Source organism: Podarcis tiliguerta (assembly GCF_965153285.1).
Source record: "Podarcis tiliguerta genome assembly, chromosome: 11".
Lineage (NCBI taxonomy): Eukaryota > Metazoa > Chordata > Lepidosauria > Squamata > Lacertidae > Podarcis > Podarcis tiliguerta.
In genome coordinates, this window is record NC_139544.1 from 28,812,590 (window position 1) to 28,839,015 (window position 26,426).

The 26,426-nt window shown below is 40.2% G+C and overlaps 2 long non-coding RNA genes across 2 annotated transcripts in view; one reads left to right on the forward strand and one right to left on the reverse strand.

Moving 5' to 3' along the window:
• The window catches only part of LOC310660151, a 586,996-nt gene that overhangs the window by 188,189 nt on the left and 372,381 nt on the right, over positions 1–26,426 (forward strand). The gene's annotated exons all lie outside the window — the stretch shown is intronic.
• LOC310660077 overlaps positions 4,725–26,426 on the reverse strand; it is a 463,269-nt gene continuing 441,567 nt past the window's right edge. Inside the window, exon 13 of the long non-coding RNA XR_014503133.1 lies at positions 4,725–4,777. This is a non-coding gene — a long non-coding RNA (uncharacterized lncRNA). The remainder of the gene's footprint in view (positions 4,778–26,426) is intronic.

Here is a 26,426-nt window from a genome sequence, read left to right on the forward strand (position 1 = left end):
AATAATTCTCAGATGCAAAGGAGGACTTGAGCAAATGAGAATTTTCTGTGGATGTTGAACTTATTAGTATTGACCATCACTATGCTGCTGATTGTTTACTAATTTATTTTAAAGTATTTTCTTGAAACACTTATTTAAAGCAGCTCAACAGACCGCATCAAAACCTCAGCCGCAAATCCTGTGGCAAATGTCACCAGAAGGAAACCCCAAACTCCTGGAGTGAAGACATGAGAGACCCAAACGTGGGTTGAGCACTGTGCCACAACGTATTATATAATGCTTTGGTTTCCAAACTCTGAGAAACTCCAGGGGCACTGCTGGTTGGTTTTTGGATAACAGAACACAGGAGAGACTTGTGACATTTTTTGAAAAAGTTGCTTTATTCACAAATATAAAAGCAGAGCCTAAGAGGAAGCAGCTGACAAAATCCTACAAAGCAACAGATCAATGGCTATCCTGCATAGAGTCAAAGAATTGTAGGGTTGGAAGGTACACCAAGGGTTCATGTAGTCCAATACAGGAATCACAGAAAAAGAATGGACAGATTGCCATCCAAGCTCTGTTTAGAAACCTCCAAGGAAGGAGAGTCCATTCCACTGTTGAAAGTCCTTCCTGGTGTTTATTCAGAATCTCATTTCTTGTATTTTGAATCCATTGGTTTGGGTCCTACCCTCTAAGGCAGCAGAAAACACAAACTCTAGATTCCCCCGCTTCTGCCGGATTGCATAGATCTGGAAAGTTAATCGGTAAGCTGCCTAACAAACGTTTGATCAACCAGAAGCTGAAACAATATTACATGTCTAATCTGCAAATTAACTAAGAATTATAAGGTCTAAGATATAAAATAAATGTACCAGGCAAACACATAAACAAACAAACAAACAAACAAACAAACAAACAAGCCACATGTCTGAATCAGGACAGGAAAAGTCTTGAAACCATTTTGTCTCTCCCAGATTGACTTCAAATGTTTCTCTGCAAGGACAAAGGAAATGGGAAAACCTCCCCATTGTCTCTGTGCTCACAAATCCTGTCTTAAGGGGTATCTGTGTATGAACAGGGTGAGCCTGTGACCTGGTTTCAGGAACTGAGTATTTATCATCCAGAAAGGAATCGCCAGACTGCCCAAATAATGCAATCAGTGATCATTCTCAGGTAACCTGGCAGACAGGTTTTTTGCTGTAGACCACCCTTTCTATGATGTATGTATAATGTATTGGGGGGTGGTGTGGTCTTGAGCTAGAAGGTGGCAATTTAAAAAGTATATATAAGGCCATGCGCCATTGTTCTGGGTCCCTCCTGCCTCCTGCGTGTGGTTGTGAGCACCCTGTTGCAACAGTTAAAAAAAAATCAGGCTTACTAGCTGCTTTGCTTCTCAGTATTCTCTGGTTGGCCTCTGTTATTTTCTCCTACCGATAGAGAACCTACAAAAGGACTCTATATGGGCTCTTGGGTACCCCATAAGGGGAAAGGAGCAGTTTTCTTCTTCTTATAACAACTGGTAGTTAAAGCACACTTCTCCAACCTCTAGGCAGGCATTCAGAAAAATGCTTGCTTTGGGTGGTGGCCTGACAGTAGCATGAAGCACTGGCTCAGTAGTGCAAATGGGCTTTGTTTTTGTTGTTGCACATGCAAAGCAACAGACTTTATATACATTATACAGTGGTACCTTAGTTCCCGAATGGCTTAGCTATCGAACAAATCAGCTCCTGAATGCTGCAAACCCGGAAGTGTGTGTTCTGGTTTTTGACCGTTTTCCGGAAGTCGAATGTCTGACGCAGCTTCCACAGCTTCTGCTTGAGTGCGGGAAGCTCCTGCAGCTAATCAGAAGTTGTGCCTTGGTTTTTGAGCAGTTTCGAGAGTCGCATGGACTCCCAGAACGGATTAAGTTTGAGAACCAAGGTACCACTGTATCTTGTAATACTGAAAAAATTGATACTTTTTGTTATAAGTTACATTGTTACGTTATTATAAATTATGTTGGATATTTTGTGTAAATTATGTTGGGGGGGGGGGAAATTATATAAGAATAAAATGTTGTAGCCAGATAATATATTGTCTGCTTTTTATGCCCTTTAAAAACAAATGTGTTCATTTGTGTGTGTGTGCCAAACTCTTTGGCCCAGGTGGAAGAAAGCCTAGTTTTGCCCCGGTCAGGGATGACAGTTATGATTCAGGAACATCTGGGTGGCACACCCTATCTTAAAGGAATGTCAAGGAAGGCCCTTTATGTATTATCAGTCCTAGCCAGTGATGGTTGGTGTTCCTGCCTCCAGTCCCCATGAGCCATTAATCTGTGTGATTTATTATTTCTTTTCATATTTTTTTAAATCCCTGTTTTCAGGAACCAAATCTGCTTCTCCCCATAGATGCCTTGGGTCCCACCTGTGTCTCTGCTTCCCAGCACCCACAATGGAGTGGTCAGTTGTGAGTGACCTACTGTATTTGATGGAAAAGTCTCCTTTACCAAGGCAAAATTAGAAATAAGGGGGGCCCCCACACCCAGCTAGTCCTTACTGTCAAAAGTTGAATGGGCAGAAGAGTTGCCAATGTACCAGAAACTGTGGTTTGGGAAAGATCTGTCACCTTAATTTGGTGCAGTCATGCCTTCTTAAGACTGAAGTTTACAAGGAGCAGCTGCATGCCTTATCCCTCTTAACAGGCGGAGGGGAGTGGGGTGGAAATCACGTCTCCTATGAGGCATGTTGGGAAGCACCATTCTCAGACATTTTCAGTCAATACATGTTAAAGACACTTTGTCTCCTACAGATACCAGACAGAAAAATCGAGGCCTGTAAATATTGCGTCTAACACCTGAGTTTGTTTTATGAAGTAAAGAGGCAGCAGAAGTGCCTTGAATTGGAAGATGTGGCTGATTTCACTCCTAGTCAAACCAACATTTCACTCAGTAGCACACCTGACTTGCGTTTGGTCCCCACAGCAGAGCTGAAAACATCTTATTGAAATGAACTCAGGGTGTTGAAGTGACCTCAACTTCCCTTGGGAACTTGAGGTGAACTTCATGCTCCAATTCATTCTAGCAACACAATAACAACATGGCTGTCAGTAGGCCTCAATCCTCTAAATAGGGCAGCTGCATAATTCCTCTCACTCTATCCAAGCATGCTGTCTTCCTTATCCTTTAAATGACAAAATTGCATGTTGAAGCCATATTTACATATCAATCCCTTCTCCTTGGTCCTTCGCTTAGGGCTGCAACTTATGATATGCTTTGTACCCTGCCTCTAATATCTGAGTGCAAAATGTTAGGAAGAACATACAAATATATAAATCACAGATAATTCCTTTAACACAAAAGCAAAATCAGGTCTCAATCCTTTCCTGGCAGTTGTATTTTGAAGGCTGGCACTACAGTTTACTTTATACTTTATGAGACCCTTCTGACAAATTGCATATTTGTTTTCTACTTGGGAACAGAATCTGAGTTCAAAATGTATTTTAAGAAGTTGAAGATGCTCTTAATAGACATTAGGTCAACATAAATTCTCCAATAATTCCCACTCACCTGCTTCACACTGTATTGATACCTAGCTGTACTGAAGAAACTATTTCAAATAAAGAACTATTCTTCATGAGCTCATTTGCTCCTACAAAAAATACAGGAATAAATGTCTGGTTCTATACTTAGGCAGGAAGAAACAGCTGCACAAAAACAAGTTGGCAGACCCCTGGCTTGTACGTAGTACATGCAAAAAGGATCTATGGATCTTTGTGGACCACAAGCTTAACATGAGTCAACAGTGTGATACAGCAGTGAAAAAAGCTAATGCCTGGAATACTGAAAAATTGTGATATGTCTGAACAGACGATTGATACATAAAGGCAAAACAGTGGATGCTCGGGTTGTGAACATGATCCGTACGGGATGCGAGGGGGTTGGGCTTTTCAGCTGGTAATCAGTTTTTAAGAATTAGTCGCCGACAAGTAAATAATAAAGAAGAATTTGAAATACATCTTAAATTGTAAATATATATATTACAGACTCACAGTTGCTAAAGAACTCACTTTGTTTTGCCGAGTTACTTTTATTTGTTTATATAATATGGTGTATGTGTTTGTGCTGACTGAGGACAGCCTTTCCTCCCAAAACATCTTTGCTCAAAGATAAATTCATACAGTCCCTATGCATCCCTAGAGCTGCTCTGTGGTTCATAACAAGAGTCTATAATACATTTAGAAGCTGAGTTTGTAGCCATTTTGGGGTATGCTTCGAGGTTCATCGGAAGTCATACTGTCATGATCAGCAGGGGCTAAAAAACATTAATAAAAGCCAGGAGGCAGAAAATGATAATCTTTATGCTAGTAATTAGGAATAGAGGAGAATTTCATTCAGACCACAGAATTTTAAAGTTAACCAACCTCATTCATAGTGCCCAGACTTATTGTCTTTTTCCATGTATAAGACGACCTTTTTTCTGAATTTTCTTTTGGTGATAAATTGAGGGTCGTCTTATACACAGGTTAATATGCTAAGTAAGCAAGGGCTGGTGCTGTGGCGGTAGCAGGGAAAAGGCAGATCCAGGAACTATAGGTGTTATAAGGTTAAAGTTGAAGGACAGTGCCGATAGGAAGGGTTAGGTTAAAACAAGCATAATTCTAACACCCCCCACCCCCCAAAAAACTTGAAGATTTGTGGAATCCATTCTAAAAAACTCAGCTAACCATTGAAGCCTTTGGTTTACCTTGAAATTCCTCAGTTTTGCCTGACTGTAGGCACTTTTGGCGAACCAACTCACCACAAAAAAATGGGCAAATCCTGAAAATGTCATAAAACAAAACATTATAAGAAGGAGAAAAAACCTGCAACAAACCGAGTTTTGGAATCTGAATATATAATCTCTCTCTCACACACAAATAACTCCTTTTATCCAGTTGCAGCAATTACATGTATCATTGAATTTCCTACCTTGGTTGTTTTTATATATAACATTTATTTAGATTTTGAGTATTCTACTGTCAGCACTGCACTTTAGGAAGCTGTTTTATGACATTCATGATCTATCATAAAAGCTGGCAGTGGTCAGCAATTTTCTTATTTTACTCTTGCTTTGCACTATGTAATATTATGCTCTGCTTTTAAGAAGATAGGTTAAAGTTTAATGCAAAATACAAGAGAGTAGGAGCTACGTCAGAGATGAGACACAAGCATATTTGCTATAAAAGATGGCTTGCTCATAGCAGAGGTCAAGACATCTGTGGACCATTACAGTGGTGACGGTCACTCTTTGCTAAAGTATAAAATGTATTATTATGAATAACGGATAACAGTGAATTAGCTGATGTGCAATTGAATTGGCTAAGCTATAAACAGGCAGCTGAATTTTCCAAGGAAATTTGCTGCTCAGGATCAAAAATATAATTTCGGCAGCACCTAACTCTTTTTTACGATATCTGAAAAATTATTGGAATTATATTTCTCTTAAATATTCACATGCTAATTTATGAATTTATACTTTAAAGACTGCAATCCTATAATGATTTACTGGGAATAAAGCTCCCTTAGCGACAGGAGAGGGAGCGAGATGGGACCATAGGACCTGTCTATCTGCTGTTCTGAAAAACCAGTTCCACCGGGCTCCCCCCACGACTGTCATCTACAGGTATAGCCGCTCGCAGCAACTGTTGGCTTTTTCTCTTCTTTCCATCATGGCTAATCAGTACAAGAACTCTTGTAATTGTATGTGGGAACTAGTGCCTGATTTTCTTTTCTTCCTCCTCCCTTCCAATTCCTTTTCCTTTGGCATGTTGTCTTTTAGATTGCAAGCCTGCGGGCAGATATTGCCTTACCACTGATATTTTTCTGCTGCCGTGGAAGAGGAAAGGGGGATGCTTTAATAAATAAAACCAGTGCTTTTTTTCCTTAAAAAACGTTTAGGGGTACTCTCATTTTGACCCAAGAAAATCACAATTTTATAGTTCAAATTTGGGAACAATAAATACAGTAAATGGACAAAAGTACAAAGATTCACAAAATGTTTAGGGGCACGCGTGGCCCTGCATACCCCCCAGAAAAAAACACTGATTAAAACACAATGGCACTTAACTTCTGAGCAGTCATGTATAGGATTGCACTATTAATGGCGTACTCATCACTTTCTATTATTTGTAATTACTCCCTCTGTATGCTTGTTACTATTTCAGAAATTACTGCTCCTGAAGTCTCAACATTTCCATTTTCAGAATGTTGCAGTTTAGTTTCTTAAATTACTGGGTAAAGTTTCCTAACATCTATTCCTGTTGTGCACTTTAGAAATGAAATAAAATATATCTACATAATTCTATCTCAACAATAAATGGGAATTCCTATAAAAACCGTCCACTAAGCTATTTTACACAAATGAAACCATTTTAGAGCAATTACATTTTCCTACTCATTAAACGAAGGAAGAAAGACAACATAAAAGTATTCCCGCTCTCGTTTTTTGGGTGGAAGAATGAGGTGGGGGCGGGAAATCTCATTGATGGTTCATTTCAGTTTAGATTACTGACAGGGCAAAGGTTTGAACTTAACTTCAAAATATTTGTCAAGCCTGACGCTCTCTCTGTGTAATGAGCACAGAAGTATGATCCGGTAAGAGGGTGTTATCCGAGAAGCAGTTCCACACCAAGAATCAGTAATTAAGACTTGAAAAGTATTATGTGAGGTTTATTTCATTTATTAACTTAGGTTGCGTGATGTGGGAAAAGATTTTTCAGTTCTTTTTAGAGCTTTAATGAGCACAGTTCAAGAGATTACTACCACCTCCTCAATTTAACCAACTTCTCAACCACTGCTCCAAAGGAATCACATGAGTACTTGACCTCTGTAAGATTTTAAGAAGAAAAACAAACTTCATAAAACTTAATCACATTAGTTAAATCTGGAAGGATGTTTTAATGCTCCTCCTAAGCCACCAAGTTCTATTACCTGAAACCCATCAACATAATCCTTCCTTAGGAAGAAAGGAATAAATCAAATTGAAAAGATTTGTAATTGAATTATCCGCAGTCTCGGGGCAATTAGAACCATTTTTATTGGACACCTAGCTATAACCTTGACTGTTTCTAATTAGTTCATCAAGTCAGATAATAAGAAAATGTAGGGGCACTTTTGCAGTGTTATAAATTAAAGGGAGTTCATATTGTTGATACTGTGTGTACCACAGAAGTAATGGTTGAGATGTGCACATACAGAAAAGACAGATATAACAAAACAGAATGCAAAAATATAGAAGGGACCGATGTCAGGAGAGGAGTTCCAACATGCCAGTTGTAAGAACATAGGTAAGTTTACTACATAGGCCAAAGACTGATATTACACTTAGGAATGGGTAGCAGGGATGGGTGCAGCCATGGACAGGTCTGTAACACTAGGGGCACGGTCTCATACAATGAAAGGGCAGGGTAGTGGAGAGGTTGGGGCAGTGAGAGCTGGCTGCTCTTGATGATATCGAGGATAATGATGTCTTAACTAGGCCTGCATTGTAGTGTAAAGGTGTATATCATTCAAACAATTGTATTAAAATCATTGTTTATTACGACTTGGGTCCACAGGTTCCTTCAGTGAGTGGGAAAACACTACCACTCATACAAAGTAGCACCCTAATTTCTCCCAGTCTCTCCTTGCCACTGCAAACTACTCTGCCATATCCCATGCCATTATAAAGGCTCTCCTAATTCTGTGGGTTAAACCACAGAGCCTAGGACTTGCCGATCAGAAGGTCGGCGGTTCGAATGCCCGTGATGGGGTGAGCTCCCGTTGCTTGGTCCCTGCTCCTGCCAACCTAGCAGTTCGAAAGCATGTCAACGTGCAAGTAGATAAATAGGTACCGCTCCGGCGGGGAGGTAAACAGCGTTTCCGTGCGCTGCTCTGGTTCGCCAGAAGTGGCTTAGTCATGCTGGCCACATGACCCGGAAGCTGTACACCGGCTCCCTTGGCCAATAAAGCAAGATGAGCGCCGCAACCCCAGAGTTGGTCACGATGGGACCTAATGGTCAGGGGTCCCTTTATCTTTAATTCTTAGGTGCAGCTTTGGCAGAGGGGCTGCAGTGAGGGGACAGGATAGCACAATTGCATGAGTGCTGTTTGCTCACACCTTTTTTTTATCCATGACTTTGCTGTTGCAGTAAAGAAATTTTATTTACTTAGTCCTGTGTAATGCTGAGGGGTTCAGTTAGGTATAAATTCTGGGCTGATTTAGCTTAATGAGGTCTACTCAGAAGTAAGTCTATTGAGTTTAATCAGGCTTACTCCTAGGTATGCCTGCATATGATTATAGTCTAAGAATATTTTGTTGCTATCATTTAAGGGTGGCATTCGCTAACCAGAGCTCACTGGTACAGGGCATTATTGTGTGTTCTGAATAAATCATAAAATGTATCTCTAATGCCCCATTGTGTATTCTCACACACCGCTTACAGACACACAGCAGGAATTTCTGTACTCAGAGTCTCATTTTAGCAATGTGCAGAAACTCTAGACAGTATATGCAGGAAAGTAGTGTATATGTGTAATATAACGTTGAACAGAAAATGCACTGGGGATTTTGGCACGTGGAATAAAACTATCAAGTTCTTGGGGATGAGGCATTATAATGTCACGATCCTGCAAATTCCAGCTTCTTCATTACACAGACATGTGTAATATCATTTCCTTTCTAGATATCAGCTGCTCACATTACAGTTTGATGAGTGCCTTACAGAACATAAAGGTATTGTAGGCACTTTTTAAAAACATTAATAATAGAACCCCCATCTGTTACTGATGCATGAAAGTCCAAGCTCTGTTGTGCACTGTTACAAGAAAACAGCTAGAGGAAAAACAGATACAGAGGCAAGTGACTTAACTAAGGAACATTAATGTCAACTTATTTTTCTCTACTAACAAGGTAGTGTGGTATTTTTTTTTATTTTTAGTATTAGTTTTTATTTTATTTCTATAAAAAACCCTACTGGAGAAAGGTTTTTACATGGAGACGCTGGGGGGGGGGGGGCAAGAAATAATACTATTCTTATCCAACAGTGTAAAAAGGAATCAGGCTTTTGAAGGAAATGACTCTGTCTCCTATCCAAGTTAATCATTCCCTTCTAAGTTGCTATCCCTTTAAAATGTCACTGCTTTCTTCATGAAGAGTTAAGTATATTACTGGGCTTCATAGCACTTCACTTATATATGAAAAAACCCAGCAATTTAGAAATAAGCTGACTACAATGGATAATATTCAGCTAAGTTTTACCCATAGTTGACATATTGAAATTAATTAATCATGTTCATTAATTTCAGTTGGGCTACACAGAGTAAAACTTAGCTGAATACCACTCAGTATTATTAACCTGATCTAAGGCTGTTGAGAGAGAGAGAGAGAGAAACAGGAGGATAAAAAAATGATTTGTCCATAGATTTTTACGTTGAAATACATGCACAAAACAATCTCATGGTGTGAACTAAAACTTCCTTGTCAGTTTTCCTTTCAGCATTGTCTTCCCACTCAGCTGCTTTTAAATGTTTCTTAAGTTTAAGTGCTTCAAACTCTAATTTAGGGATTTGCCACAGAATCCAAAACAAGCAGGAAAACTAATGCATGCACGCAATCACTAACTCAAGCACTTATTTAACCATAGCCTCGGAATAAGGATGTAAAATGCTACACTTTCAAAACTAAAAATGTGTGTGTGTGTTTGTATGGATGTCTGTGCTAACAACCTAATTAAACTTTTGGGTATGCTTTGAAACATAGATGAGGATTGTATAGTGCAGGTATGTACACATATTTTTTAAAATGAATGTTAAATTAATAGGAAGCTCACAAAGTCTCTCAGTAACTACAAACCACCAGAATCAATGTTGCCCATCCAGCCTTCTGTCAGGACCCCTTGTGTGTATTCATGTTGATACACAGGCTTCTCCTCAAAGAACAGCCCTAGTGGGAAGCCCATTGGCTTCAATGGGGTTCCTGCTGGCACAAATGCTTTGAGAACTGTGCTGACGGTCCTTAATTACATGATCACATGCTACTTTTTCCAGCACTTATGCAAATTGGGCCCTGAATGTCTTGGGTCTGATGCACAGAAAAACAATGAACACATCATTATTTGGCACCTCTGGTTTAAGTAATAACCTACCGCGCTTTACACAGGAACACTCTCACAGAGACAGGGATAAAACCCGTTTTTCTATGGCACTGTAATTTCCTATGAATAAGGCCAGCTCTTCCCAGAATTGATTGCCTCTCCAGCGCCCTTCTTATGTGTTAAAGTCAGGACAGAAAACGCTGCAGCCTGAATCCTGGAGCCTGTGAAGGAAAGAATTAGCACCTGGATTTTTTTATGGAGGCACACTTATAGAATCTATATATCTATCTGCAATATAGATGAAATCTAGAGTACTGAAGACATTTGCTTTGAATATTTTCTTTTCATCCTTACGTTTATTTTTTTGAAACACAGACTTTTTAAAATTAAGCACATTCACATTTATTTACATGGTTCAACCTATGTGGACGACAAAGACACCTACAGATCAAATTATTTGGAGTCATACCGGCTCATTCATTTGCAGTATCTGAATTAGCTGGCCATTTACACTGAACATGACCAATATATATCTCTAGTAGCACAGCATCACCTGGGCTCTGTAACGTCAGTATGGATTGGAAAGTTGCAGTACAGATCACTTTAACCTTGTGGAGTGGATTAGCTGTTGGTTTTATGGTTTTATTACTTCCACTGTTGCATGATGTACCACAGCATCTCACAGTGGTGGATCAGAAGGTAGAGAAGGCATTTCATGATATGCCAAATCAACATATTTGCTCTGGGACCATGAACGAGAGATCAAGATTGCCCCCCCCCCTCCATTTGGTCCTGGTATCTTCTCTTTTACCATGGGGTTTCCTTTTGCTCCCTTCCTGGCAAGGTAGTATGCAGGTGAAGGCTCATCAATCGTACATCTGGTACTGCTTTTTAAAAGAAGGCAGAATTGGTCAATGTATGTGAATCAAAAGCTGAAGCTGGTCACATCCACACCATTGATTTCAAACACATTTCAAGCAATGACTTTCCCCCAATAATATGGAAATTGCAGTTTTAAGAGTGCTGGGATTTATACTTTATGAGGGTAGACTACAGTTCCTATGATTCTTTGAAGGTAACCATATGTTGTGGGTGTGTTCTGCAGGCCCTGCAGATGTTATTGAACTCCACCTTCCATAACTCCTGACCATTAGCTATGCTGACTGGGGCTGCTGGGAGCTGGAGTCAAATGACACCTGGAGGGTCTGTTGTAGAAGGAAGGAACATTGCACATGCTCTGCACCCAGAGAGTTCCTAGTCCAATCTTTGAAAAGGGTCAGGTAACAGCAGGTGATGTGAGAGATGTCTGCCAGAGAGCATGGATGCTGATGCCAGCAGGACAAAGATTTCTGGACTGGATGCGCAAATAGTTTGACCTGGTTTAAGGCAGCTTACTACATTCCTGAAAGTGGAAATGTAGCCTGCATGGGAGCCAAAAGTAAGAGAATGGCTGGGTACAGAAAGCCCTGAAATGCGTAGAGAGAGCATCAGTGAGTGAGCTGAGTGGGAACATCTCATGCATTCCCATTTGCCCCTTCACACATACAAGCTGAATGCCTGAAGAGGGCTTTATTAGACTTCACCTAATCAATATTTCATTTCACTGTGGAAATACCTCATTTATCATCTACAAATTGTGGAAGTAGAGTAGCAGCAACATTATGAATCAACCCTTAATTTTGAATACCAAATATTTGGCATCTGTTGTGGCTCTGGTCTCCTCCACCACATTTTTTCAATTCACTGGAGCTTTGGAATTCTAATTGGAAATTAAAAAGTTCTTCTTCTAATTAGAATATAAGAGCTTGTGGTAATTTTAGCATTGAAACATTGTATCATATAATCGAATTTCTAATATTTGTTCATCTAGTCACTCGTGTAAACACAAGGCACAATAAAAACCAACATATCTGAAATCTTCATTAGCGACATGGGCTTAAATCCAAAGGAGCATTTGAGGAACTGTGTTGGAACGGATTTGATTTTAATTCCCCCCAAATGAGTTCCCAAAGCCATGCCATAAACTGTTTTTGAAAGTGGCAGAAATTTCAAGAGCAATTTCCCAGGTGACCTGGGGGGCATGCAGTTGGGAAACATGAGACATAAACACCCTTGGGCATCCAAAACCAGTTGCGTGAATCTTTGGATCCTGTCCATTGCAGCATAGTTTTCCCCGCCTGCCTCAGTCTCTGTTCCATATTGTATTGCTGTCCTTTCCTTATTATGCAAACTATATTAAAGGTCTCAAAACCAAGCTTATTGCAGGATTTTCTTAAGGAGAGAGGGACGCTCACATAAATCTATATATCCAGAAGAAATGAGTATACGATAAAGAGTCAATACACACCATAATCTTGAATAACCTATTACAGTGATATCGGATGGTTACAGATAATAATGTCTTAGATTGCATGTTACCCAGTGGTATATCTCAAATGATAGCAAATTCCATGGCTCCTCTATTCCCCAAAATAACAGGAAGCAAACATACCAAGCACAAAGCTATAATGCTTTATGATCAGTTCCAGTTTTGTGACACTAAAAGCTAGAAGAGTGCGAAGTCAAACATGATGTGAAATGCTTTGGATTGCTGTTATGAAAAGCAGAATTGAAATGGCCTATAGAAATGTCATCCCATTGTATTCTGCTCTATTAAGAATTAACTATTGCAATACAGTGTGTGTGTATGTGTATCTATCTATCATCTATCTATCTATCTATATCACTTTCACACACACTCCAAAGTAATCAACTCCATCAATTACTATTCAAAAGCAATGCCAGAAACTCCTGGAAAAGGAGTAGTTGGTAAAGAAACAAACACATTCTTTTTTTAAGGTTACATTTAACACTCTGATTTTTCTTCTTCTTCATTTTAGGAGTTCCTTATATTACAGTATTTTCCTTTCATAATAGGAGCCTTGCATTTAAATGATGTATTAAGTATGTCACAAGCAGTTCCTTTTCTTTGGTAGGAGGAGTTAGCAGTTCCAACATTCAATTGACCTGTTTCCAAATAATCTACAGGAAAAAATGAAGATTAAGTCCTCTAACAAGAGCAGTTTTCACAGTCTAGCATACAAAGAGAAGGATTCAGTAAAAAGATGAGAGGGCAAGCCGCATTGTGCTGGCTCACTTAAATCTTATTTCCAATTCACTAAATGTGTTATTTGACTTGGCAAGTGAGCTGGTATGTGTATTAGATCAGCAGGGAGCCTAATCAAGGAGGTGCCAAGTTTGCTGCAGCCCCTCTGCACAGCATTAGCCTCAACTAGTGACCTTAAGCAAAGTGGGTGGTTGAACCCAAAAGAGAATAGCATTAACTTTTACTTGAAGTTCAGCCTGATTTGAAGTCTCCTTTTGTGTGTTATTCAAAAAAAGAAAGGGGGAAAAAAGAAAGAAAGAAAGAAAGAAAATGCAAAAAGCATTCAACAGAACTGAATCTAGTCTGCTCAGCACCATCTTCACATGCAAGGCTTTATAGAAGCTTGCCTCCATTAATGCTGACACATGCAAAAGAAATGAAAAGCATTAACTCAGCTAAAGCACTTGATTCTGCAGCTGCAGAACAATTCACTTTGTAACCCAATAACTTGGAGGGTGGTTCCCCCCCCCCATCCTGATAAAATGTGAATTTGCTAATTGCCAACAAGAAGTGATTTTAAAATATTAATAGCACTGTGGACAAGAAAATAACCAATAATAACACCATTTATGCCATATGGCAAGGGTAGATTTTTGTTCAGAAAAATTAGAACACATTTAATTTTGATCAATGATTTTTCTTTTTTAACTGGCTGCAATCCTAAGCAATCTTATTAGGAAAGAGCCACCATTGAACCCAGAGAGACTTAGCTCTGGGTGAACATACACTCAATTGCATTAAAAATCTAGTTAGAATGGGAAGTTTCACTTTTTAATATGCAGCCAAATTTCATGAATGTTCAATACTTTATTTTAAATCAGAAAACATCACACCCCTAAAAAAACTTCGTTTTGTGACAGATGTTTCCATATTTGTGTTTCAGACATAAAATATTGTTACAAAGGTTGTGCGCCACCTGCAATCGCTGCTGAGTGGGAGCAAGATTCTAGGGGATTCCAGGCACTTACTCTGGGTCATGCTTCCATTGGGAATCAATCAAGATGTGGTGAAGACTGTGGTGTCTTTTAAAACCATGGTTTATTTTACACATATTTACACCTAGAGACTTCAATGGAAGGGGTGCTGAACATTATGCTCCATTGCTCCTCTCGTAGCTTCAGCAAGCTTAGGTTGCAAGCCACAGCCAGAAATGGCCCCGTGTCCATTGGCCTACTTCCTCCTCCTTCCTCCCAGCAGTCTTTGCAGAAAAACAACTCCTCCCCTTCCGCTTCTACCATCTTTCTGTAACCTCCATTTCCAAAGCCTTCTGCAAAAGGCAGTTTTTTCTGTGGTAACATCACGGCCCCTGTAATCTTGGCAGCCTCCCCCTTTCTTGTCTGATGCTTAATGTCTCACCTTTTGCCAGGGTAATGATTCTGCTTTCACTTTGTTCTTGCATGGCACCTCTCCAAGCCCAGCTGCTGAGGAAGCTGGCTTGACTTCAAACCCCACATTTACTAATAAACCAACAGCACCACTGTTTTTACATGGCTATACCTATTTCTGCTTCTGCTAGCATCCTCTAACTGCCAGAGAGGGGCACTTCTGCCTTATCCAAACCCTCCACAGTCTGACAGATCTGTGGTTTGTATTGTAGCCTTAAAAATGAATTCAAAGGTAAAATGAACTGGACTTCTTGTAAGCCAGAACTGAAGGGTGAAACAGGGTAGCTAAGTTTCTTTGTTCCTGCAAATGGATAACCTCTTCCCCTGACAACTGAGTAGGCAGTGGAATGAGGTTGCATCCTGCTCTCCTAAATGGTTGAAAAAGAAAGGTTAACTCAAGCTTAAACAACTCAGCAGGCTGGTGGTACATTTGTTTTAACAAGACTCTGCTAATGATTTTATTTTCTACAGCTAAATGCTCCTCAGAATTTTGTTGTGTGAATGCTGATGTTGAATATTCATAGAAAATAGAATTCGAAGTCACAATGTTTCCTGCTCTGAACAAATTTCTGTCGTTCATTGGGCTGGTTTGAATTTACAGCTGTCCCGTGAAACTGATTAGGAAATTGCTGCATTTTATCATTGAAAAAGGTGTAATGCTCTGCACGTCAACAGGTTCAAATTGATTTGTTGAAAATGGAAAATATAGAGTCAAAACCATTCACTGAGGTTTTGACTCTAGTTATAACAGATTGAAATGGAATAGGATTTGAGGGTTGACTTACAGAACCCCAGGAAAACAAAAGTGCGCAATCAAAACTATAACCCGTCCTGACCTCGTGTTGCATTACTGGACACCACTAGCATGCCAGGGAAGCAACTGCAAGAGAGAACAATATAAAGAGGGTAAAGTCTGGAGTGAAAAGTCACACCAAACATGCTGAAAGGCTGGTAGGCACCTCAACCTTTATTCTCTAATTGGGAGGAGAAGAGCTTTTACTGCAGACTCAGTCTACAATGTAGGCCGGCAGCCCAACTGGGCAATGCCCTTGATTTACGCAGTGCACAGCTGTTCTATTCTAAACTCTTTAAATAGGCCTACTTTCAAACTGGGATATATTTTTAAACAGTAAAAAGGTATTTCACTAATTTTTTAAAAAATAAAACTTTGACTGCAAGAAATACTTGAAGTTGGTAATCATTTGCAGACTTCCTTCCCCTTCCTCGCTACAGGGATTGAGGGCAGATGCACAGCTGGTTATCTGTACAACCCTTATTATGAACACCAATTATTAGTTTAAAAGATCTGCTATTACTATTTAGTTACAATCCTCCTCATATGACATTGAAGGGGGGGAGTCCAACGCCCTCCTTTCTATATAAATGTACATGTTTTTACATTCCCCCCCCAGAGTCTTCAAATGAGAGGAAACTGTGTGAGTTGAGCCATTTTATCTCTCATTTAGTGGTTGAGATTTCATAAAATACCTTCATTTATGTGATCTTCCTGGCAGGAAGTTGGCTTTGGAATATATATATATGGGGAAGAGGAGCAGAGGATATTAAGTGTTAAGTGCACCCAAAAACCTCACCTGCAACTAGTTCTATGAAACAGGTAAATATGAATAACTCCATCACTGAAGGAAACACTCCAGTGTCCACTAAGAAGGACGTTCTCCAAGTCTGAGGGGCCCTAAGAAAACATACTGTATGATGTGATGGGCCCCTTCCTCCATTTTAATTTCCAATAATACTCTAAAGCTATGTTGAGCTATTGTAACAAACTTAGATGCTTACTTGCCATGGACACCACTACATAAACCCATAGGTGGGAATTCCCACTTTCAGTTGCCCAAGGCGGCCAGGTGCTAATGCCAGGCTTGTCCACTAAAGTTACTATCTTTTCCTTTCGTTGTCTTGGTAATATTCTCTGTGCTTTTAATTTCTTACTGAAAAGTCAAAATCGCCAACAGATACACTGTGGGTCATATAGTCCAACTCCCTGCAATGCAGGAATCTCATTGAAAGCATCCGTGACAGATGGCCACTCAACCTCTGCATAAAATCCTCTAAGGAAAGAGAGTCCACAACCTCCTGAGGGAGTCTATTCCACTGTAGAACAGCTCTTACCATCTGAAAGTTCTTCCTAATATTTAGAATCAGAATCTCTTTTTATGTAACATCAAACCAAGGGAGACTGTTCCTCTGTTGAACAGCTCTTATTCTCAACTCCTACAACTGTTCCTCATCAGGCTTGGTGATCATCTTGGTCACCCTCCTCTGCACAGCTTGTCAATATCCTTCTTAAATTGTGGTGCTCAGAACTGGACACAGTATTCCAGGTGTGGTCTGACCATGGAAGAATAGAATGGTACTATCACTTCTCTTGCTGTGCTTCTGTTGATGCAGTCTAGAATAGCATTAGCCTTTTCTTTTTCTTTTGCTCCGGCGTCACACTGTTGATTCATGGTAAACTTGGGGTCTACTAAGTCCCCTAGATCCATTTCACATGTGTTACTGGCAATCTAGGTGTCCCCCATTTGTTCTGATCTATCACTAAGGAGTGGGTTTTCCCTTGGAAAGAAGTGGGGTATGGGGGAAACCCCTCAGACACATGCCTAGAAAGCATGGTCAAGGAGAAAACCATTCCGATCAGTGCTTTCTAGGTACAACACAAGCAGAATTGTGGACGAGCCCTTTGAAGTGGATGTATTTATTTTTTTGGGGGGGGGGAGCATAGGATCATGCTGTTAGAAACATGTGGCATTTCTCTGCATGTTCCCCGCTCCTTGGGTGGGTGGGGAATATGCAAGGTGGCAAAGTCATATAATACATTTTATACTTCACTACAGTATTTGGTCTGATGCAGAGACCTGCATTAAAACCGTAAAGTGCCCAAGAGCAAGGTTATATCTTGAATGTATTCTGGGTTACTTTAGTTCTATAAAAATGTTATTCTTTAAATAATGAGCATGTTGACCATTTAACTCAACAGTCCCCCCTCATACTTCATCAAAGGCCAATTAGCATAGTTAAGGTCATCCCAAAGGAAACTATTAAAACATAAATGTTTTTCATGTCTTCTAGTCTGGTATTTTTCTTACAGCAGTATATATCTCTTCAAAATTTCCTAATTAACAGTGATGTATTCCTCCTTCAGTCCTACAATTTGGGCATTTGCATATGATACATTTTTATATGAGATCCATTATTAAAACAATAACAGTGCTTTAAAGCTGCAAGAGTGCCTAGGATATAGGTAAAAAGGAACCTGGTAGTTGGTTCCATGCAAGAACAATAGAAACTTACTCACTAAGGGTACTGTACAATTCCCCATCACATCCTCCTCTCCTATGAGCATGTGTCAATTTTTATATTTTTTATATTTTTGCATTTTCTGACCTTTAGTATGAGAGGCTGAGCTCAAGGAAAGATTTATGTACCTTATTTTTTGCTCTCTAGGATGGACCCGACCATAGGACGCACCTTGTTTTAGAGGGGGAGAACAAGAAAAAAAAATCCTCCCCCTCTCTGCACAGCGCCCCTTCAGCGAAGCGGCAGGAGAAACAGAGCCCCTTCCATTTCTCCTCCTGCTTCGCTGAAGGGGTGCTGCACAGCTCTCCCTCTCCCACATTGCTTTTGCCTTCAGTGAAGGCAACCCAAAGACTCCGGAGTGCAGCAGGAACTTCAGGCGCCTTCAGGCGGCTACCTTGGAAGCCTGGAGAGCGAGAGCTTGTGGGGCTGGCGGTGGGGGAGGCTCGGCTTTCCCCCACCGCCAGCCCCAAAGCGCAGGTCGGGGAGCAGCAGAAAGGCTGCACACAGCCTTTGCGCTGCTCCCCGAGCTTTTGGGGCTGGCGGGGGAAGCCCGGGTCCCACCCCCCAGCCCCAGGGACCACACATTCGCTCCATAAGACGCACAGACATTTCCCCTTAGATTTTAAGAGGGGGAAAGTGCATCTTATGGAGCGAAAAATACGGTACTTAACTGCATGCAAAATCATCACATGGAGTATCATAGAATCAAGGAATTGCATAATTGGAAGGGACCACCGGGGACATATAGTCCAAAACCCCTGCAATGCAGAAATCTTTGCCCAATGTGGGGCTTGAACCCACAACCCTGAGATTTTGAATCTCATGATCTACCAGCTGAGCCATCCCTGGAGCCAGGGAGTAGATGCTAGGCATGCAGTTCTGCTCCTATTGAAATAAATAGGACAACCGAGGCCACAATTCCAAACAGGTTTAAATGTTCTCAAGCCAATTGATTTCGGTGAGCTTATGTGCATTCAATACGTGCTGAGTTGAAGGTCCTAATTTATTATTTATTCATTTCCTCCCATTTAGGAAACTTGGAAACCATTGCTTAAATAAAAACTTCTTTAGATTCAAACTACAATATTAAGATTTTCCCAGTTGCTTTACCACAATGTTTCTTTCCTGTTCCTGCTGTGCTATATAACTGTGCTCCTGATCTTTTAAATTAGCCATTAAAAATATTAAAATCCATTCACTGCCTGCACTGATGTATTTGTGTGCCCGTCACAAACACCTCAAAGAATGGATTTGCCAAGTGTGTTAGCTAGAAGGAGCTGCTTGCTCCAGGTGACTGGCTAACAGAAGGGGTGGCTTAAATTAAAACGTACCTAGGGGTGTGCAGGTTTCACAAATCTGGGTGAAACAGATGTTTAAAAATGATATTTGGTAAACAATAAATTCTCTCTTTATGAATTCACATCACAGAGTATTTTTGAGTAAGTTCAAAAGAGGTTAGACTCTATGGATCTATTTCCAGAGGTTGGGGCACCAGCTCATTAAGGATAATAGAGCAGGCTTTCTAACTGCAAAAGGCACTGACTCAAATTTGTAATGATTTCACTTTCAAATTTCTTTTATCTCAGTTGCTGCTTCTTCAACAAATACAAGTGCTTGAGATATAATAAGCAGCCTAATGAGCATTGCAGCTGATTAGTAAAATACTGTAATACTTCCCCAGGCATGACACTTCCTCCCCAAAATTAAGTAAAACGGTTTTTCTCTTTTGCTCTGCTTTATTGCTAAACTGTGTGACCTCCCTTTAAAGTGCAAACCCAACTTGGCATGAGGACTGTGGGAAAGAGCAGGCTCTCATTAGGATACAACTTCATTTTTAAATGAGCTTTTAACTTCAATTTGCATATTCACCATAGTTTTACTCACAAAGACAAGGCATGGCAAGCGAGGTGTTTGCCATTTGTAGCTGCCATTGTGGTGAAGTTGAATAATTTGACATTTTGGACTCAGTGGTCTTACGAGGGGGTGGTCATTATTGGATATCAACATCTATTACTTGACTTTCTTCAAAATATGGTAAATGAGCCCTGCTGCGAGGGGCGGGGGGAGGTTCTGCTCATTCTGGTGAGTGAAGCATGGCCTTCTTCCCCAAAGCCCTCGCTGATGACACCACTGTTCTTCTCCTGAGCTCTACAAAGCTTCTGCGCATCCCTCATTATTGCTATAATGGATAGTCTCAGGAAGACACACACTGTGGTGGCAGTCCTACACTAAGGGTGCACATTGACTTTCTGTGTCCCCCCCAATAGTGAGGAGCATCAGGGAAATTCAGGTCATGATTTCATGTTCAGTGGTAGAGTATCTGTTCTGCAGGGTTTGTAGGACCTCAAGCAGTGGAGGCCAATTTAATATGGACTATTCAAGGGTCCCTGAATACCTGTGATGGTGGTGGATGTTGAGAAATGGTTCTGGCTTGCAGATTTAAGCATTGTAAAGACTCTCATTCAAGCAGAATTGGGAACTTTACTGGTAGTAAAAGAGAAAGAAAGGTCAAAACCATTATGCATGTGAACTGGCTTTTATTGTCCAAGGCATTATGCTTAGGTATGTTATACTGTGTATTATAGTGAAAAACAGACGAATCCAAAAGGTCACCAGTTTGATCTGTCAGGAAATGGGTTTTCAGCCCAGCCTATTTCAGTCAGGCATACAAGCAACACCCATCAAGTAATTTTTTGGGGTGTGTGTGTGTGTGTGTGTGTGAGAGAGAGAGAGAGAGAGAGAGAGAGAAATCAGAGCCCTAGCAGTGTAAGATCATACTAATTGCCTTGTGGGATCAGATTTATGCTCCATGTGATCCAATGCTCGTTTTGCCACAATGTCTAGCCCTGTGCCATGGAAAACTCACCTTTGCAAGCCATGATACAATAGCACAAACATCCAGTAATCAGAGGCAGGCTGCCTCAAGTCATAGAGACTCATAACTAACCAAAACGTCCAATTTCTAGACATCTTTGTTGCCTGAAAGAAATGGCGAATTGTAGGGAAATAATACCTTCCTGGCTTCAGCTGATGGCTACTAAAGGATTAGAAAGGTTCAGAAAAAGACAACGAAAATGATCAAGGGTTGCAATGAGGAAAGGTTACAACATTTGGGGCATTTGGTTAAGAAGGAAGAAGGGATAATATTTTATGCATGGTGTGGACAAACTAGAATTTGGAGCAATCCAATGCAGCCTAGTGTTGGAAGATTCAAGGCAGACAAAAGTACTTTGTCACACAATGCATAGCTAATTTTGGAATTTACTTCCGCAAGATGTTGTGATAACTGTCAATTGGATGGCTTTAAAAAGGGGTTAAATTCATGGTTTGAAAGACTATGAATGGATACTAGCCATGACATCTACTTTCTACTTCCTCTGTCAGTAGCAGTATGCCTCTGAACACCAGTTGCTGGGAATCACATTTGGGAAGAGTGGTGTTGCTTTCACTTCCTGCTTGATGACTTCCCATGAGCATCTGGTTGGCCACTGTGAGAACAGGATGCTGGATTCGATGTGCTTTTGGACTGATCCAAAGGACTCTTATAATAACAATAATAATTTATTGTTTGTCCCCGTCCATCTGGCTGGGTTTCCCCAACCACTCTGGGCGGCTTCCAACAAAGATTTAAAATATATTAAAATGTTACACATGAAAAACTTCCCTGAACAGGGCTGCCTTCTGATGTCTTCTAAATGTTAGGTAGTTGTTTATCTCTTTGACATCCAATTTGAGGGTATTCCACAGGGCGGGCACCACTACTGAGAAGGCCCTCTGCCTGGTTCCCTGTAGCTTTGCTTCTCACAATGAGGGAACCACCAGAAGGTCCTCGGAGCTGGACCTCAGTGTCCGGGCAGAACAATGCCGGTAGAGACGCTCCTTCAAGTATACAGGACCGAGGCCATTTAGGGCTTTAAAGGTCAACACAACACTTTGAATTGTGCTCGGAAACGTACTGTGCTTTTATTAGAAGAAAGCAGACAAATGGTAGAATTGGTTTTGTATAGAATCCATACACAAAATTTTCATAAAAGATCCAGTGGGCACAGTCAGGGAAGTTTCTCAAGTAGCTGATAGCGTACATTTTGACCCAAATGAGTTAAAAAAAAGCTGTTGGTGTGGTATGCAATGTAAAAAAAATCACTCATTCAGGTATTATGGCTTGATGTATGGCTATTACGATTTGAGATGGGGCAGACATGCATTTTTCCACTCCTAAATGGTTGTTCAGTACCTGTTATCATTTTCCCCATAGTACCTGTTATCATTTTCCCCATAGAGATACATTTGCATCTGGACTCTCCTCGCTCTGTATATATGCATTAGGAGGGGGAAAGTGGTATCAGAAAAAGTCCACAGAAGGAGATTGTAGAGAGGCAATCGCCCCTTTTCATAACAGAAGAAGGAGAGCCTGTGCACGTGAAAGCTTCTGGATCACAGCACATATATAAATTCACACAGAGTTCTTTGTACTGATGTACATTATATGAAACATCTGTGGTTCTCAACCAAACATAGTAGCACGCAGTATCTCAAGGGCCTTGTCCTCTAATTCAGCTTTTGGCTCTCTTTCATTTTGAGTTTGAAGACGGATTGCTTTACAAGGTAAAACAGCCTGCAGGGAATAGCAATTTCCTTTTCCTTGTGCAACAAAATAAATGTAACTTTTAAAACTGTTTATCTTTGATCAAAAATCTATTACTTAGCACATTAAATAAACAGCCCTGTAATTTGTCATAGAATTCATTGCTTCCTGTGGCTATTTTTAGTGTTTTTACATTTGCTGGTCAATTGGTAATGAGAGCTGATAGCCATGCCATTTGTTTCTTATTTTTGCAATGATCTCAGAGAGAGAGAGACAGAGAGAGGGAGAAACATTTTGAAATATGAGCTGTACTTTAATGTAACGGATAAACTGCTATGCTGCCAGGAATTTACCCAACATCCCCGCTCAGTAATCATGGAAACTCCAGTAATAACCATAACCCACAACCCGCACGCAATAATGCACAAAACCACATGGAACACATAGGTTACATTTCTGTGGCAACATCTCCCCACAGCCTGCATGGCATTCCTGGAGCATGTTAAAGCAATGGCTGAATCACGTTAAGGCATTGTTTTATGAAAATGAACATATTGTAAATTTAATATTTCCCCCCCTTTTGCTGCTTTGATTTTTATACTTTAGTAAAAAACTGTTTGCCTACTGCCAGAACACATCCTCAGTTGCATTTGCAAACCCCCTCCTTCCCCAATCCTCTGATGGTTAAGGAAATGGAGAAACACCAATGGCTTTTCATCATCATCATTAACAACATATTCATTCATTCATTTAGAAAGATTTATAAATCACTTAAACAAAATCTCTCTAAACTGTGCACATAGAGTGGTACCTCGGGTTACATACGCTTCAGGTTACATACACTTCAGGTTACAGACTCTGCTAACCCAGAAATAATGCTTCAGGTTAAGAACTTTGCTTCAGGATGAGAACAAAAATCGTGCTCTGGTGGCACGGCAGCAGCAGGAGGCCCCATTAGCTAAAGTGGTGCTTCAGGTTAAGAACAGTTTCAGGTTAAGTACGGACCTCCGGAACAAATTAAGTACTTAACCCGAGGTACCACTGTACTATTTTTCTGTTTTTACACTTACATTCCTGGCTACCACAGCATTTGATCTTTCACCCAAAGTCAAGGTAGAGGATATGAAAGAGGAACTACATTCCATCACATGTCTCAATGACTACCAGTCTTACCTTTTTACCTTTAAACAGGTAAACTACCAGTAAAATAGGTAAAAACGCCAAAGAATCAGGAGACACAAAGTTGGAGAAGCCATTTCATGAAGCTTCATAAAACTCAGGTTAGATGGGATCTAGATTAAGTGATTGCAGATTATGAAGAAGAAATGAATTTCCCCCTAAACTGGCAATGGCAACCATGCAGGATGGAAACAGGTAACAAAGGGTGTGTCATAACCTTTTGCACCATATAATGAAATAAGTGTATGTCAGACACTTCAGTGTGGTTTTTGAAATACTCCATATGCTTTAGGCTCTCTGCTTTTTCACTTCCTCCTTTTTGGGACACATTATAGATGATGTGAGCCTCTTAGGAGTGTAGGCTATAGAGGATCACGTCCCCAAGAAAGCAGTTTTGCTAACTAACCATTAGAGCCTTTCTAAACCCACACAGCTATAATTCTTCATTCTTCCTTGGCACAAATAAGTCTCACTTCAGAAAGTAAAGCAAGACCCTAATAATATCTGAAGTCCCCTGACAATTTTATATGTTCTGTCAGAAGAACTGAATTTATCGGCACTCACCTGTAGAAATGGATACAGCAACCTTTGCTTAGTGAATCCTTGGCATGGGGTTTATTCTTTCAGTTTGTTAGTTTATATCACTGATCTGTGGAGACCTCACTGGTTTGGTTAACTATAATCCAATGCCTCCCTTCTTTAAAACAGCTTGAACAGCATCAATGAGAGTGACCCCTGGATTTGGGGGTGATGTCCAACATTGAGAATTTTAGTACAAATAAACAATGAAAGAAAATGTTTAACTCATCTTGGTGACTTTTTAATCTTTAATTGATGCATCAATAGTATTTATTTTATTAACTAAATCTGTATACCACCCTATACCTGCTGATCTCAGGGCAATTCACATTTTAGAGAAAAAGCGTGTGTGGGGGGGACACATAACAGATGTGTAGAATTATTTATGGTGTGGAGAAAATAAAAAGATACTGAACTGGCCTCAGATACCAAGAAGCTTCTTTGTTTTAGTGTGTGCTGACTTCTGCAGCACCACATATTATTATTTTTTAAAGTTGGAAAAGTAATTTGTGTTATTGATTAAAATCATATCATAGAATCTTAGAGTTGGAAGGGAACCAGGGGTCATCTAGTTCAACCACCTGCAATGCCAGAATGTCAGCTAAAGCATCCATGACAGATGATCATCCAATGAATTTCTGACCATGGGATCACACCCAGGAGCTCCTTAAGCTTTTTGAAACTGGCCTTCTTAAAGTCCAGAGTGCATGTCTGACTACACACAGTTTCCCCTTGTGTCTGCATCATGGAACTTCCTCCCAAGTTTTTGAGTACTTCCACTTTGTCAATCGGTTTCTCCCGATTGGTGAGGATCAGGTCGAAGATGACTCCCTTGTTGCTTCTTCCACCCTCTGGAAAATGAAATTGTCAGCAAGGCAATGGAGGAAATTGTTGGACCTTACATTCTTGGCAGAGTTTGTGTCCCAGCAGACACTGGGGAAGCTGAAGTCCCCCATGATTATTATATCTCTCCTTTTTGAATGTTTGGTAATCTGCTCAAGTAAGGCATCATCCAAGTCTTCAGTTTGGCTTGTCGGTCTATAGCAGACACCCACAGTAAGGTCACTGTTGTTTCTCTCTCCTACAATTTTTACCCACTCTCAATCTGCTTTCCATGCTCCAAGTCATGGATTTCTTCACAGTGTGCACATCCTTTACATATAATGCCAAAATAAAGGTTGATTAAAATAAAAGGTTGATCATAAATTCACACACAACACATCTTCAATATGCAACACACAAACTAACATTGCTTCAGAGATAACACAGTATGATTTTTCAATACAAGACCCCCACCTGTGTATCATGAAAACGGCAAAAGCTGTATAGAAACACCTCTTGAGATTGTCAGATCTGAAGGACACAGAGAAAAAGCAAATAAGACAAGCCATTCCTTAAGTTTACTCTAGCCACAAAACTCTGTAGGTCAAAGGAATAATTTCACCACTCGGTGCCACTTGGGAAATGTGAAATGTGGGGAAGACTTACTAGTTACTAAAGCCATACATTAAAATAGGTGGAAGGGGAAAAAATGAATAAAATATGCACCCATGTGGTAAACTGACCATCTATCAAACCTTGAGTTTGCTAATCACTGTGTTTGTTGAGAAGAACAGCAAGTTGGATTGAACAAAAGCATTCACAATATATAACAAGTGTGTCAGTCTGCCATTCACACATACTCTTTCTACTGATAATACAACTTTTATTATATAATACCCTTAAACCAATTATGACTTCAGGTGCTGTCCATAAAAGTGAAACAATAAATCCATACTTAAAATCCATTTAAATCACATATTTGGCTGAGAATTATAAATGTTGTGTAATCAAATAATGAGAAAACCAACAATGAGCATGCATGTGTGAATTGGTGCATAGTTACTTATATCTTGTCAATAATCTTCTCTGATGAGAGTACAACTGGCTAGCAGGCACAAGTGTATAGACTCACTGCACTTGATAAGTGTAGCTTGTCACATCCGTGTGAGCAGCAAACAAAAGTACCCAGAAAACTTTTCAAACAGGCATCTGGGTTTTCCAGCTGTGCCTTCTGCAGAGGGTCATGTGTCCAGATTGTCAGGATTAATTTTGCACCATTTTCCATTCCCCTTGCTGTCTTTGTCATGAAAATGAGAAAGCATAATGAGGAGAACATGAGAGGTAT